This window comes from Ixodes scapularis, unplaced genomic scaffold, assembly GCF_016920785.2.
Source record: "Ixodes scapularis isolate PalLabHiFi unplaced genomic scaffold, ASM1692078v2 PGA_scaffold2__306_contigs__length_199485367, whole genome shotgun sequence".
Classification (NCBI taxonomy): Eukaryota; Metazoa; Arthropoda; class Arachnida; order Ixodida; family Ixodidae; genus Ixodes; species Ixodes scapularis.
This window is the reverse complement of record NW_024609857.1, coordinates 33,643,972-33,659,084: the sequence shown is the minus strand read 5'-3', so window position 1 is coordinate 33,659,084 and position 15,113 is coordinate 33,643,972. Positions and strand designations below refer to the sequence as shown.

At 43.9% G+C, this 15,113-nt stretch overlaps 1 pseudogene; it reads left to right on the top strand.

Moving 5' to 3' along the window:
- The first annotated feature begins 508 nt into the window (after positions 1–508).
- Positions 509–1,855, top strand: LOC115327791 (annotated as a pseudogene).
- Positions 1,856–15,113: the final 13,258 nt, after the last annotated feature.

The window sequence follows — 15,113 nt, the reverse complement described above, 5'->3', positions numbered from 1 at the left end:
CCATAGAAGCATGTTTTCGAGAACGGGACCATTTTATCGAAGCTCAGTTTACAGCAACATCAGTTATTGAAAAAGGATTGCCATTTAGTGAATCTATTCAATTGGCATAAGCAAATCTGGAAGCCCCTAAATGCTAGCGCGATTCACTGAGGCGTGTTTGCCTATGCTTAGAGCACTCGCTCTTCTCTCTTAGGCTGTAAACCAGGCAGAATGTAATTGCAAAAACGGCAGGGTTGTGACATGCACAAAACATGTCTATCATACTCTGAATGTGCTGGCCGTCCAAGCGAGCGATTCGCTGACTGGCTCGGCTTTACCGTCGGCCAAGGCAGAGCAAGCAGTCGAGCTCGGTGAATTGCGTTTTCCTGAATTTGCGAAAAGCAAGTTTGTTGCCATTTTCTCTTAAAGGGATACTACAACGAAATTTCGGCGCTCATTTTTTGGTCTATATGTGTTCAAAAGAGCAGTATCACATGAAACATACCACTTCAGTTGCCGTACGCCCGCCTGATCCTTCCGCCGCTGGATACGTCCAGATTCGACGGCACAGCCTGGCAACCACAGCTTGCGCCAGATAACCACAAGCTACAAAAGCCGCTGCCCGGCACTTCCAGCGAGGGGCCCGGTACCGACATGTCACAAGCAAGTCGCTTACGTCAAATTTTCATCCAGGTGCTCGTCATTGCCTGGACGATCCACACAAAGCCCTATCAACGAGCCGATAATCTGCCACTACCCATCGGAGCCTCGGCGTCACTTCAGTTGCCGTACGCCCGCCTGATCCTTCCGCCGCTGGATACGTCCAGATTCGACGGCACAGCCTGGCAACCACAGCTTGCGCCAGATAACCACAAGCTACAAAAGCCGCTGCCCGGCACTTCCAGCGAGGGGCCCGGTACCGACATGTCACAAGCAAGTCGCTTACGTCAAATTTTCATCCAGGTTGGTCTTTTTTTACAAACCTGTTGACCATCACAGTGTTAGACGTCACTTGTCGGTGCCGAGCCCCTTTGCTTTTGTCTTTGTGCTTTGTCATTTAGAAGCGTACAGTGTCTACGTGACTTGTGTATTGTGCTACGCAGCATCTATAGTAATAAGGATAATGCTGCTACTTTCTGGCAATGTAGAAATGAACCCTGGCCCGTTCACTCAAGAGCAAACTAAGAGAATACTAGAAGTCTTGGAGCTACTACCGGGTATACACAAAAACCAAGACGTAATTTTGGCTGAAATGGCGGCAATCAAGCAAACACAGACATCGGTCGAAGAAAAACTCACATCTGTGTTTTCAACACTGGAATCGCTCAAAAAAGACGTTACTTCACTGAAATCCCTTGAGACTAAAGTGCAGCAAATACAAGTCGCATCCACGGAACTTGCCGAGCAGTTTAACCAGCTGGCAAACAGTCATGATGACCTAGAAAATCGCTATCGAAGAAATAATCTAATCTTTTATGGTGTTGACGAGGATACAAATGAAACATGGGCAACGTCCGAAACAAAAGTTCTGCAGCTCTGCGAAACTGTGTTAGGCATCAAAATTGACCACTCACATGTGGAACGCGCTCACCGACTGGGTAGACACAATGCAGAGAGGTCCAGGCCAATCATAGTAAATCTTTCCTCGTTCAAAACAAAACAAACTATACTATCGCAAACGCCCAAGCTGAAAAACAGCGGAATATCTATCGGCGAGGACTTTTCTGCTAACGTGCGTCATGAAAGAAGCAAGCTTCTGGGATTTGCCAGGACACAAAATAGTCAATTTAAACTACGCTACAACAAACTAATTATTGGAAACAAAGTATTTTACTATGACAACAGTGAACAGAGTGTAAAAGAGAAAACAATCTAGCAACCAGTACAAATTCCACAGGCTGCCCTCAAAAAGACCATAACTGTGAATGAACTTGATGTACTTCTCGTGAATTGTCGTAGTGTAAAAAATAAAATTGATGACTTAGCAGAGCTTGTTAATCTGACAAGGCCCAGTATCGTAATGGGTACAGAGTCCTGGCTTGATGACTCAATCAAAAGTGCAGAAGTTTTTCCACCTGATTATACTGCTTATCGACGAGACAGGAATGGGCATGGTGGAGGAGTATTCCTGCTGACTCATAACAGTCTGCAAAGCACCGCCATTGACTTTTCGCAATTTTCATTTGAGTCCGTTTGGTGTAAGGTGTCGCTTCAAAATGGCCACTTCCTCACAATCGGTTCCTTCTACAGACCGCCTGCGTCTGGCGACCATTCCATTCTTTCTTTAACAAATGCTCTTTCAACAATTTCTTACGACTACCTTGTACTGGGAGGCGACTTTAACTATCCTGATGTTAACTGGGTTGATGGCTTACCAATCAGTACAAACTTATCCACACCTTACAAGACATTTATTGAATTTGTTTTAAGCTTTTCTTTATACCAACACGTTAAATTTCCTACACGCTTAGACCACAGGAGGGACAGCACGCTAGACCTAATCTTTAGCAATGAGCGTTCTGTTATCTCTTCTATTTCCGTTGTTCCCGGTATCAGTGATCACGAGGCGGTAGCTGGGAAAATAAAATGCGCAAAAGAAAAAACCGTACAAAAAACGCAAAGGAAAATTTATTTTTACGATCAAGGGAACTATTCCGCTTTAGCTGACAAACTTTTTGATTATTTCCAAGAATTCAAAGAATTCAGCTACCACTCTGATGTGGAAACGCTATGGGGTATGTTCAAAAATAAATTAAAAGCTTTAATTGAAATCCATATTCCTTCAAAAGTTATAACCGGAAGGAAACGCAAAGACAAGCCTTGGATAAATAAAGAACTACGAACGATCATTAAGAAAAAAAGACGTGTGTATTCTAGATATAGACAAAATGGAAAACAGAGCCTCCTGGTCCGTCTAAAGGAACTAACAGCGTTTTATAAAAGCAAAGCGGCACACTACAAGAAACAGTTTCTAGCATCTCTTGATGAAAAGTTCAAACGAAATCCAAAGGAACTTTGGAGGTACGTAAAAAGTTCGAACAAAGATGAGCTAGGAATTCCAACTATCAACGACTCGGGACGGATGATAGATAATGAGGCTGAAAAAGCAAGCCTTTTTAATAGCTATTTTGAATCTGTATTCTCGTCTCCTATAATGAATAACCCTTCTCTCATTTTTGAGTCTTTAGAGGACAGCATGTTGGATATTGAACTTTGTCAAGATGGAATTCTTAATTTACTAAACAACATTGACTCTCACAAGGCCACTGGGCCTGACGGTATACCAGGCCGCATATTAAAAGAGTGTTCCGGTATTTTGTCTAGTTTTTTATTTGTATTATTTGATAACTCATTATCAAGTGGTAAATTACCAAGTGAATGGAAAACAGCTCACGTTGTTCCTGCCCACAAAAGCGGTAAAAAGAATAGGGTAGAAAACTATAGACCAATCTCACTTCTTTGCGTGTGCTCGAAAGTTTTAGAACATATAATCTACAGCCACCTGATAAAACATCTCGACAGAAACAACTTTTTTATTCCTTATCAACATGGCTTCCGAAGTGGTTTATCGTGCGATACCCAGCTGATCGACTTTTATCACGACATTTCTTCTTTTTTTGATAAAGGCGTGCAAGTAGACTGCGTTTTCTTAGATTTTCAAAAAGCCTTTGACAAGGTCCCCCATAAATTGATTCTATACAAATTAAAATTTTTGAATATCCCTGAAAATATTATTAACTGGCTTACTGATTATCTTACAAATAGAAGACAGGCTGTTTTAGTTAACGGGAAAATGTCGCCGTATTTAGAGGTAACATCAGGGGTCCCCCAGGGATCAGTGCTAGGTCCGCTTTTATTTCTAATATATATAAATGACATTTCTACAGACATTACGTCAAGCATTCGTCTGTATGCGGACGATTGCGTCTTATACCGCAAAATAAAGACATATCCAGACTGTTTAGAGCTACAGGAAGATATTGATCGCCTTACAAGATGGTGCGAAATATGGAAAATGAATTTAAATATTCCCAAATGCAATCACATAACATTTACCAGAAAACGACAACCTGTTTCTTTTAGCTATCTAATTGATGGCGCCCCACTACAAAAGGTGGACAAAGTAAAATATTTAGGCGTTCAGTTTTCGGAAAACCTATCGTGGAGCGCGCATGTAGACTACATGACGGTCAAAGCTAACCGTGTGCTAAATTTCTTGAGGAGGAATTTTCACGATTGTCCTCCCAATTTAAAAAATACCATTTTTCTTTCTAATGTCAGGCCTATTTTAGAATACGCTTGCGTGCTTTGGGACCCTAAAGAACGCTATCTAGAACAGAAAATAGAACAAATCCAGAGCAAAGCTGCTAGGTTCGTTACAAAAAATTACAATTTCAAACAAAGTGTTACTGCCCTAAAATGTCAATTAGACTGGGAACCTCTGAACTCTAGAAGACGCCGCCTCCGTTTAAAATTTTTACATAGAATCTATCATGATCAAACAGGACTGGATAAAACTAAATTCATTGCACTGCCACACTTCGTGTCACGTAGATTAGATCATTCTAAAAAAAATTAGAGAATTTTCAGCTAGGACTAATATATTCAAATTCTCATTTTTCCCCAATACCGTTAAACAATGGAACGAATTGCCAGAGGAAACTATTTCAATTCCATCGTCTGATAATTTTTTTGATAAACTGTCACGTGATAGCTGGGAGTAAGGAAAGTGAATTTTCTCTTTGAGAATGTGCATTCAGAACGCTCGGTCTGTAACACTGTGCTATCTGTCTTCATATCTTTATTCGTACGGAAAATTACACTGTTGGCTAAAGTTTTATACCATTGTGGATCCATTTGTTCAGGTGTTATAATTTAGCAACACAATTGTTGTTGCTTTTCCTGTTTTTCCTGTGTGTTTCTGCATGTCAGAACTGTAATTCTTGTGCAAATGTATCCTCACCCCCCCCCCCCCCCCCCCCCCCCTGCAATAATGCCTCTTGGCGCTGCGGGGTAACATGTAATAAATAAATAAATAAATAAATATCTTGTTAAAAAAGTCTCAAAAAGGAATTTTAGAACAAATTAAACGATTAGCAAAGAGCACCTGGTGGATGTCGCTAAAGCCTCTTTTCTCGTCTGGGAACCTTAACAGCTAGTGACGGAGGTTGTCTCGTCTCCGGCCACGACGAGAGAAGGGGGGAAGGAGGAACTCCCCTCTTCCCGAGAATCCCTTTTGTGTGTCGCAGAAGTCGCTATTGTCCCCCTAGAAGATTATAGAAGATTAACCCGTCACTCAAAATTCGTACAAAAGCAGCCGCTTCGGTGGCTGGAACAACTAGGCCATCCTCTCGACGTCAGCCTCGCCGTAGCTTTGCTCGTCTTGAGACGACCTACGTCGCGATTGCGTTGGATGTCACGTGCTCTAAGCTGGGCCTTCTCCGAGCGCTTGCCAGAGTGGGCCGTTTATAACGAAAAATACAGCCACCAGGATCAAAATACAAACGTGCGATTGTCATTTACGGATATTGTGGATCATATTCAACCTATTTTTGAACACAACGGGAATATTTCAAATTTCGTTGAAGTATCCCTTTAAATGTTTGTCTTTTTGAAAGGATTCAATAAAATGGGGGTTTCTAAACTGGTGCTTGAGAAAATAGGTGCCTCCACTCAGGCCCTACATGCCAACATTCTTAGATCTATCAGTTGACAAGCTCCACAGAAAAGCAGCGTTCGAAAACAGTTCTCTGTTGCTGGCACGCAAGCAGGTATAGGTAGATAACATTCCTAGCACCACAGCGTCAATGCCTCCATGGTCAACAGAGAACATTTTTTGAATGACGCTCTTTTTGCATTAAGTATTGTGAAGACCTTATGTTTATTGTAAGGTATTGTGTTATTGTAATAAAGTTACTTTCCGCCGCAGGTAACGTGCATCCAACGTTTCACCGGATCTGTCCATATGACGGGCCGATCGTGTAGCAGGTGCCATTAAGCGGGTGCGCCGCAAAAAGGCGTCGGGCGTTTTCCGAAGCTTGTCAACTGACCTAGATCTAAGAAAATATGTACAGTCTCCGGCGATATGAAAGACCCACTGGGAGCGCGTGGCCGAGGCGGTGGCTGGCGGGGGCGCTGCGAGCGCTCCGGGCAGTTCCGTTCTGCTTCGAGGGGAGGACGCTCACTCGGGGCTCAGCTAAAGCGCGCGCTTATAAGTTTGCGCTGAGCCCCGAGTGAGCGTCCTCCCCTCGAAGCAGAATGGAATTGCCCGGAGCGCTCGTAGCGCCCCCGCCAGCCACTGCCTCGGCCACGCGCTCCCAGTGGGTCTTTCATATTGCCGGAGACTGTACACACATTGCTACCATTGCCAAGCGGGTCCAGATATTGTTGGAGATCTGCTGTTTGCTAAAAATGTTTTTACAGCGTTCACACGTTGGTCAATAAAAGCACATCTTTTTCTTCAGTAATATTGACTAACATTTCAGCAATCAAGGAAGTTGACACCGAAATGTTGAAAGCAATAAAGAAATTAAAGCTAGGCTGTTTTTGGGTCCAGATTTATCTTCTTTTATTGTTAAGAACAGCATTGATTTTGTTTGCCCCATCACTGAAGCATGCATATCCCCAGATTTAGAAATTAGTTTCTGCACACTTGAATGCACGGTGCCATTTCTTTCTTGGAAGCAAGTCTATATTTATTTCGATTTATCGCAAGCTTTTGATAAGATCAACCAGAAATTGCTTTTGTAAAAACCGTTATTGTATGGTGTAGCATTGCCACATTTAAAATGGTTTAATAACTCTAGCAACTCGCAAGATGAGGACGGTGGGGAGAAGCTTCCTACTTTTGGCAATGCTTCAAGCATTTGTAAGACATGCCCAGACGTTCTCATTCCGTTAGGGACTATATCTAACATATCGCCCAAATCGTGTTCGGGTGTTGAATAGACTTGTATGTTTTTGTACTGACTTGGAGGACTAAATGTAGGACAACAAGAATTGCAGGGAGGAGCCTCCTACATTCGGCAATGCTTTGGCATCTTGCGAGCCTCCAGAACGCACACACAGACAGAGCATGAGAAAAGGCGACAAGTGCTTGCTGGAGGCTGGGCGCTAAGAGATGCCCTGCGTTTCTCATCTTGTCGGCGACTATTAGCACAGAGATGTTCTGGTGGCATCTTTTTTCATTCACAACATCAGAGGCAGTTTGATACTTCAACACCATGTTCCAGGTAAGAAAAAAAAAAAATGTTTTTCATGCAAGGCTTGTCAAAATATTAGGTGCTGGAAAATATCAGCCATCCACATTGTCCTTATTGAGAACTCTACTCTATGTTCATGTCCTGCGGCCTTATTGAAAAGCACTGCAAAAGAGCACAAGCATGCACCTGATGTCGCCACACCAGTCTCCTCCTGGACAATAAATACTGCTTGCTATGGTCACCAAATGTCAACAGATGCACATGCCAACGCAGCGATTGAAGCCAGCTACCGCCACTCCATCTTCCAAATGTAGTCTCCTACCAATGCAACAGTAGCTTGGGCTCCCAAGCTATTCAATCCCCCCTGCAAGTGGTTTTATGGCATCCCTTCAATTTATTTCTAAAATTTTATATTTTTTTCACCCCGTCACATGGGTGCTGCCATCTTGAAATCATGTCACATAGCCGCCATAAGGTGGCTTCAAATCGTCGCTCTTCCCTCCCCTTCGCGAACACGTTGCATTTGTTTTTTCGTTGAGTTTTACCGCAATTTTACAGCGAAGCTGTATCTGACTCGTTGGTAAGTTTTCTTTTGTGTCTGTCAAATGAACAGTAGTGGACAGAAAAGCATTGTGCGCTCCTTGTCTTCTATCGTGTAGTTTTGACACTTGTAGTTTTCAAATAAGAAAACCACAAGTGTCGGAACCACATGATAAATTAGGCGTGCACAATGCGAAACACATAGTGCTCCCCGCATGCGTCTCTCGGTAAAAATTGTGGTTTCATAAGTTGCCGTGGTAACGGCACCATACAGTCTTTCACATAGCCCCTTTCGCTGTTTACGAACATGAATTGCTGCTTGCGTCCCAAGCGACTTCTGATCGCACAGTCTTTGCAAGTCTGTCGAGCTTGCTTATGTCACCCATGCTAGAAAGGATAAATGCTACATGGACAACAAGGTTGAAGATTTAATGAGAGCATTCGGCTGTGCAATTTAATGTCTTGGAGGAGGAAAGTTTGTTTACAAAATATTCGAAACTTATTAACGTACTGTAAAGGACTTAAATTTTGCAAACCGCCTACATTTCGTAAAAAATAGGTCACGCGAACGATTCTGGTAAAACTTAAATACATTGGAATCTATATTGAGATTCCACCGCATCGCGAAAATTAGAACCCGCGAATTATTCCAAAACTTTAGCTTTAACGTGAATTGCGAAATATTGAGCCCGCAAAAAATAAGTCGGTTACAGCATCTCCCATTTCTTCGTTGTTCTTTTTTTGGCGTTCACCTGAAGAACTGGTGGTTAAACATTTCATTGACATTTCAGGCAGCTATGTCAAGGTGGGTTTTGTTCATTCTTTCTGTGAATCGGAAGTTTGCTGGGACGTCAAACTGGAGCACCGCCTGGTGGCATTTGCAAAGAAAAGGGTCTTTACAAAAAACGTTTTGGTATAGTGCAGTGGGCAATCGTTGCAGGCGATACCACAGCTTCGCTGGCGAACTAACTGTCTTTACCGTGTGAATAGGAGCCCCAACTTTTTAATTTGTCTTGCTTTGTGAAGTGTTGTCTGATACTTATATTTACTACCTAACTGCAGGCCATCATTATGCGTGCAACTTCTGCACATTATTGTATATATGCACCGTCGGGGAAAGGAATCAGCGTTAGCACTGGCGCACATAGAGTATGGAGAGGTCCCCAAGTCGGACAAGGGTCGAGAGGCCAATTATTTATGACACTGGAAATTTGCTTAAGTGTTAGTCGTGCAATAAGAAGCACAAGGTATATTTACACATTTACGATCTTAAAGAAGACTGCAAATATAGACAATGCAAGTAGTCACTGTTTCTTGAGAGCATCATGCTCTGCCTTCATAACGAATCCAAAAGTTACTTCTGATTATATGGGGGAATCATGGTTGTAGTAGAAACATTTGTTTGATCTATTTATGAATTTAAATAAACTACAAATAATTTATTTAGACACACAGGGTTGCCTCTTGGGGTGAAAAACGTGTCGAAAAAAACTTGAGTGCCTGGCAAAAGTGCCCGAGGCACATAATGCACTACGCTGAAAAGAGACCATCATCATGGAAATCGCTCGGGTGCAGCGATGTCGATGCCAGATTTACCCTCGACGCCGCTGAAAGAGTGTACCTGTTAGTGATGCAAAACTATCAATAGTAGCGAAAGTAGCCAGAAATCTGACACGATAGCAAAAAAACTATCGATAGTCGACTATCGAAAAACTAGACACTACTATCAATAGTCGACTGTCGAAAAGCTATGGATAGTACTATCGATAGTCGACTATCGTAAACCTATCGATAGTACTGTCAGCGGTTTACTATCGATAGTCTTGCGACACTAGTAGTTTGCGTCGCTCTCTTCTTTTTCTCGCTTTATCTTTTTCAAATGGGACACCAACTAGCCCAAGCACTTACCATCCCAACTTGGTTCAACTTTCAGTGATGATGAAGACGGGAGTTTGGGCGGAGAGAAGGAAGGGAGGTGAGCGGCGGTGTGGCATCTGTGTTCGCTCTAGTGGTGCAAAACTATCAATAGTATTGATAGTCAATTTATTGATAGTTTTGAATCACTAGTACATGTTCAAACAAATAACATCTGTCTACACAAATCCATGAAGGGGTACCTGGTATTTGACCGAGCCAAGCTTGCTGGAGGCCAATTCTCTTGCACGATTTAATTTTATTTCACAAATTATACACTAGAAGACGAGACTTCGATTGGCGGGTTTGTCTCTTATCGCACATAACACAGCCACGAGCCCGCTGAAACCAAAAACCAACCAAACTAAAGCCATTCTATGGCACCATGTGTGTCAATGCCCCGTGTCCACCAGTCAGGTAACTGCCAAGATGAAAAGGTCTATAGGAATATCGAGTTTGTGTAAAAGATAGCACACCACGTCCAGTTGAGTTTAGCTCTTCCTCACTCGCCGGGCAAGCTTGCGCAAAGGTAGCACAAGAGAAACAAGTGATACACACTAGTGTACATAACTTCAAACACAAAGAAAACTTCGTAGCCCTTATTGCCAGTAGCATTTCTTTCCAGGTGTAAATGGGCGGAGATCGATGCCATGATCTTCTGAAAACCTTCAGACATAGCGTGCCTAGCAGTTAAAGTGGCAAGAAAAATTAAAAACTGAGGAGATTCATTTCCTTTCTACCAAAATTTTTGTATCTTAACCTTTCAGTAATCACCCGACATATTTCAGAGTAATCTGAACCTTGGATTAACCACACTTTTTGTACAGTGGAATCTCATTAGTTCAAGCCCTCTTAATTCAAACTCGCAAATAATTCAAGCTAACATGCAGGTCCCATCCTATATGTTTCTAGAAAGGAAACTTCCGGTAATTTAAACTCGTACAATGTTTTGGTCCCCCTCGAGTTCAAACTAACAAGATTCAACTGTAAGATGTGGTCAGCAGGCGATGCGCATTGTCTTAAGAAATACCAACAATTTATATGACAGAAAGACCTGAGGGGATGGGGGACAAGACTTGATCCAGGCACTGGGCCTAAAGAGAAGTTCCATCTTGCAAGGCTTGATCTATAATTCAGGGCATTTTCAACCTACGGTGTATGTAGAGAATGAAAGTGCCTACCAGGTGAACAGAAACAATACGTTATCCAAACATGTAGGGCAACGCAGAGCCGTATATGTAGAGAGTTTGGTCAATGGGAGGCGCTGGCAGAGTCGGAAAGAGGGCTTGGCATGCTCTCTTGACCGACCAGAAGCCGAAAAGAATCCCCTAGCGGTGGTAGCGGCAAACAGTTTTGATCAAAAGTCTATGTTCGTATATGGTTTTAATAAGCGTGTAAGAGTGAAGTGGTAGTAACTCTTCGTGGTTGAAAATAGGGTGCACGTGTTGTTTTGATCATGATCATGCAGAAAGATGTAAGAAACGAATGCGCCGCGCAACTCTGTTTTGCGCGGACAGAGTGTGACCGTTCGGACGGCAGATTCCCGGCCCTGGGTGCTTGGCGTAAGGATTATGTCGATCGCTCCGCTAGTCGCACTCTTCCACCATCTTTTTGGATTAACGTGATTGAGACATCACGTGTACCATATTTTCAGCCATTGAGAGTTACTCCAATGCAGTTATAAGGTTTGTTTCTCGCGACCACCGCCAGGGTATTATTTCCGGCTTCTGGTTGGTCACATTCAAATTTCTGAAGACGCCCTGGAACACGCCCAGTCCGCTTTCGGCCAATGGCACCTCCTCATTTGTCTCCTATACTTCCCAACGAATGGCCAAGCTCTCTACATTTACGGCTCTGGGGCAACGCACAGTAGTCGAGTATACAGTAAACTCTCACTTGAGCGAACGTCAGTTTCAAAAATATTTCGGCACACGGGAAATACCGCACACGTCGACACACGGTAAATACCGCAAAAAATAAAGCAGACACTGTCACGACTTTGTAAGGTAAAACCGGAGAGGCCAAGAGCGGAAGAGTAGACCCCTTGCAAAACGTACAGCGCCACGACGGCAGGGAATTTCGGGAACCCTCGGTACAGATCACGCGCTTTCTCGTTGCACCTTTGCGACTGCCCACGTGTCCCGGCAGCTACTGTCAGCAGCCGTTGCAGCCATCCTGCCCATCCGCCAAGTCGTTTGTCATTGGCGGCGTACTGTATCTGTAACAGCGTAAAGGCATCGCAACAGGTGAGCTTATTTGAATACATTATTCGTCGTAACTGAAGCGTCACCGAATCCACTTATTTTGCACCGCAAGCAAAACTTTACTTTGTTTAAGGGCCTACGTCCTGGTCCGGACGGTCCGTCCGGCGCACGTCTCGCGGATTGATTCCGCAAGGGGACTGGAGTGATTAATTAGTGCTTCTAGTGCGGTGGGTATGTCGGTGCCCATGGGTAGAGCCAGTCATTCCTCCCAAGAAATGATGTGCGAGAGGGTTGGGGGAAGGGTGGGTGGGTTACGAGACCAGTAGGTATGAGGGATGGAAGGGTATTCTCCGCATTTTGGGCAGGTGGGGGAGTTGGGTCGTTTGTAGATGTGGTGGAAGATGTAGTGCGATGGAAGAGAGTTGGTCTGGGCATGCCTGACAAGGGAGGATTGTTGCCTAGACATGGTCTTTGGAGGGTGAGGGTAAAAGGTCCGCTCTTCACATTGTTCTTTTAACCTTGACTTCCGCAGGGCTCTGCGAGCGTTCCTTGTTGCGCCTACCGAGTAGATAGCTGGCCATGACGAGACTGGACCCGGGGAGTTTTCGAGGGTGAGACGATGGGCTGTCTCGTTACCCTCCACACCTTGGTGGCCAGGCGTCCATACGAGGCGGAACTTTTTGTCCAAGTAGCGGACATGTATTTCACAGACTAGGTTATTCGTTTTAAGTGTAAGGTGTTGTTGGTGTAGTTTTGTATTCTTCCAAATCGTCGATCGTTGGGGGTTCTGTGAAGGTTTCGGAGTAATGTGTATTAGTGCGTGTGTTAAAGGGCAACTCTGCTTCATTTTCGATATTTAGAAAACTATGTAGCCCTCTTCAGTATCATATAGGGAGACCCCATGTCAAATATTACAATCTAATTCCGTCTATATATTTATTAAACTGGCCAGCAAACCTACAAGTGAGCCAAGTGGCCGAAATCTGCCAACTCTAGCATGCGGCGAGAGGTGCAATCATTAGCGCAGTCAATGCCACGGAGTTCGAGTAGCCGACAATGAGCCACTATGTCAGAGGCACGACTACATCATTCTCACGTTTTGTTTGTTTTTACTTCTCGGAGCGAAATTGAATGATGACGTCATGAGCCTAAAAATCACTTTATTGCAATTTTAAGTGCAAGGTTGCTGCAGAAAGTAATTGATACAATAGGTTTGTGATAATTCAAACTGATATTTCGTACTTCAGGTTAATTCAAACAGACTTGAAAATTTTGGTTGTCCCGCTATGTTTTTAATGTATTTATAAGACACTTAATTCAAACGGCGTTTTCGCTTAAAGGGCCCATGAAACAAATTTTGGCTGGAATAAATCAATTTATATTGGGATTTTACTAATAACACATTGTTCAGTGGGCCAAAAGAAAAAAGGTAGAAAGTCAAAAGCCTGACTTTCGGTACGAAAATTCGAAAACACGAGGAACTATTTCGTAACTCCTTCCCTTCGTAAGCTCTCTGCCTTTTCACTGTGATACATCCGCGGTCCCCGTAGCGCGTTGCAAAGCCCCCCCCCCAGCGCGTCACCAGGTCCAAACGCACGTCACACGGCACCGGACCTCACTTAATCCGAATGTGAAGTTGGGCTAGTTGGTTGTTCATGACTGGAAGGAAGCGCCGAAAGACAGGGACAAGAGAAGTAGGTAACGACGACACGTGTCGTCGTTACCTACTTCTTTTGTCCCTGTCTTTCGGCGCTTCCTTCCCGTCTCACTTAATCCCTTCACCCCTAAGCTGACATTGTGGTGGAAGCTACGTGCTTGCCGGACAATCAGCCGCCTCCCTTTCATCACCTGACCTCATTCTCTGCGCGTGGGTATGCGCGAGAGAGCGTGATCACGTGGCAAGTGTGGCTGGCCCAACGAGCACGTAGCTTCCGCAGCACTGTCAGCTTCGGGGTAATTGAGGTGGGGAAAGCAACTTTTGTCTGAATTTTGAGCGACGGGCTAATCTTCTGGGGGGACAATGGCTGTGTCCCGGTACTCAAACGAGAGTCCGAGCAAGAGGGGACTGCCCCGTTTCCATCTTCTTGAAATGTTTGGTAGAATGCGCGATTTATGAGTTGAAGAGGAAAGCTAAACAGGAAAAAGTTGGAAAAGCGTTCCATGACTCCTTTAATTCATACTTTTGTACTCGCGGCCCTGATGAGTATGCTTCTCTCCGAGCACCGGTGCACTGCAGAGAAGCAATACCTGCGGAGCGTGCTTTCATGAGTGTTGTTTCTCCGCAGTGCACCGGTGCTCATAAAGAAGCACACTCAACGGGGCTCAAGCGGGCACACATTAGCAGAAAACAGCGTTCACATTATGTGCTTCAAGACTAACAATGATGACCAAGACGACATTGAGGATGAGGACCAGCTCACTGGCATCATGATTTCTGGCCTTGAAGCACATAATGTGAACGCCGAGCAGGCGGAATATGCTAGTTTCGACTATGATGTGTGTGTTTGTCGTGATGACTCATTAGAGGACATAGTACAGGAAGTAATGCCAGCAAAGTGCAGCAGTGAGAGTGAAGATGACGATGAAGAAAGGGATGACCCACTACCAACTGTCACAGCCATAGCTTTGAGCACATCGCTCAGCTCCGGAACTTTCTGTTTGCAAAGGAAGAGTCCCGTAAAGAGCTACTTGCATTGGCTGGTATTGAAAATTTTATTTTGAGATCGTATGTGCTGACTAAACAGTCCACAATCGACAAATTTTTTGCCGGATGAATAAACTTAATGTCACAGCTCTTTCACTAATGTGTTATGCCTGTACTTATAATTAGGCCTATGTAGAGGAAACTGGCAAAAATCTGCTTTGTCTGAGTAGCTATCCATGTAACAAATCATAATGCCATCTAGTATCATATTTAGATGAATTTCTGATAATTCAAACTAAAATCTGTGACTTCCTGGAGTTTGAATTAATGAGACTCTACTGTAGTTTGCAGTACGGCATTTCGCATTCAGCGAGTCATTTTGTCACTGTACACAGACGAAAGCATAAAAGCGTTCGGACAAGTTACGCATTCACGGCTGCACGATGCTGGCAACTGTAGGGCGAGTCGTTAGACTTTGCCTTTGGTGAAAGAGCCCTGTTTGTAACACTGTGCCGCTGGAGCAAATCCACAGATTGATTGCTACTTCCTTGGCGATACAACCGCTGCCTTCTCACGTCGACACATGGGAAATACCGCAAACAAAAGCAGACACCGTCACGACTTCGCAAG